This window comes from Diabrotica virgifera, chromosome 7, assembly GCF_917563875.1.
Source record: "Diabrotica virgifera virgifera chromosome 7, PGI_DIABVI_V3a".
In the NCBI taxonomy this organism is placed as follows: Eukaryota; Metazoa; Arthropoda; class Insecta; order Coleoptera; family Chrysomelidae; genus Diabrotica; species Diabrotica virgifera.
Window position 1 is genome coordinate 171900991 of NC_065449.1, and position 2157 is coordinate 171903147.

The window sequence follows — 2157 nt, forward strand, 5'->3', positions numbered from 1 at the left end:
AACTAAAACTACATGAAACAATAATGACAGTTTGTTCTTTAACAATATATGTCCGCAAATGCTTCGTTTCCAAGATACGGTGTGTTGAATTTGTTTTAAACTGCGAATTTTTTTATTGCTCAAGACCGTTTGAGCTATGAAAATTAAATTTGTTGGGTTTTAAAAGGTAGTTATTGCGCATTTTTTTATATATAAATAACAATTTTGTATTCATCATTGGCGCGCCTACGGGTAATGGTATGAATTTTTTTAAAGAAAAAAATAGTACGCCACTGAGATATTTTAAATTAAAAATTATTCTTGTATTCCACGTTTAATTTATGATAAACAACCTTTCTTGTCTTTTTTTTATATGGTGCACCGTTTTTATGCAAAAAAATAAAACATCTTCGCGCGTATTTTTCATTTTATAATACATTATCAAGAACTCTCCAATATAATATTGCCAAACTAGAACAATAACAGAAAATATTTCTAAAAAGATTTTAACTATGTGCAAGGTTACAACAAATGTTCAAAATTACCTGCTTTAAAGGTGACAGAGTAATTTTATATTCACCATTGGCGCGCGTACGGGTAATGGCCCGAATTTTTTAAAGAAAAAAATAGTACGCCGCAGAGATATGTCAAATTAAAATAATTTTTAAATTCCCCGTTCAATTTACGACAAAACATTATTTTTGTCTTTTTTTCATATGAGGCGCCGTTTTTATGTAAAAAATAAAATATCTTAACGTTTACAATATATTTGAAATAAGTTTCTATGCATATGGAATCTACCTCGAATAATTTGTTTTATTTTTTTATAAAAACGACGGAAACAGATCGCCAATAATAAACCTAAGGAGAGGAATAAAACAAGGGGGCAGTCTCAGCCCAATTTTGTTTATATTAGTAATGGATAGAGTAATGAAGAGCGCTAAAAGAAGGTCAAGCCAATTACAGGCAACAATAGGGTACAGGAATTTAGTACCAGTGAGAATGGAGGGATTACTATATGCAGATGGCTTAGTAATAATAGCAGACAATAAAGAAAAATGCTAAAATTAATCGATATCTGGGTGGAGGAAATAGAAAATTTGAAAATGTAGGTAAATGTAAAGAAAACGAAGACCATGATAGTAACCCAAAAGAAAAGGGGAGAAATAAACCAAACGATATTTAGGTGCAAAAACGAAATAATAGAAACAGTATCGACGTTTCAATACCTTGGAGGAATAATATCAGAGGATGGAAAGATAGATCAAGTAATCTCATACAGAGCGAAAAAAGCAGATAAAATCTACTATGAACTAAATAAAACAATATTTGGAAAGGAAGAAATAGATACAGAAATAAAACTGAAGGTATACAACGCAATCGCGATACCAACTTTAATATATGCAAGTGAGACATGGGTAAACAATGCAAAAATAGACAGTACAATAAACGCAGCGGAGATGAAGCAGCTAAGAAAAATAGCAGGAAAAACGAAATTGGACAGAATAAGAAATGAAGATATTACACAAAGACTGCAACAGGAATCGATAATAACCAAGATACAAAAAAGAAAATTAAAATGGTATGGACACATTAACAGAATGGACCAGGGAAGACTACCAAAGCAGGTGATGGAATAAAAAGGATATGGTAAAAGAAGGAAAGGGAGGCCAAGGAAGAGATGGATCGATCAGATTATAGAAATTGGACAGGAAAAAGGGAAAACACATCAACAAATGAAAGAGTTAGGAAAGGACCGCAAGAGATGGAAGATATGGATAGAGGATGAATAAAACCTCCGACGCCCCTGAGGGGCATACGGAGTTTCGAGAAAGAAGAAGAAGAAGAAGAAGTATAAAAACGGCGCCACATATGAAAAAAAGACAATAATGATTTTTGTCGTAAATTGAACTAGGAATTCAAAAATGATTTATAATTTGACGTCTCTCAGTTACGTACTATTTTTTTTTTCTTTAAAAAATTCAGACCATTACCTGTACTGGTGCCAATGGTGAATGTAAAATTATTATGTCACCTTTAAAGGAGTGCAATTTTAAACATTTGTTCTAGCTTTACACCTAGTTAAAATCTTTTTAGTAATATTTTCTCTTATTGTTCTACTTTGGTATTATTATATTAGAGAGTTCTTGATAATGTATTAAGAAATGAAAAATACGC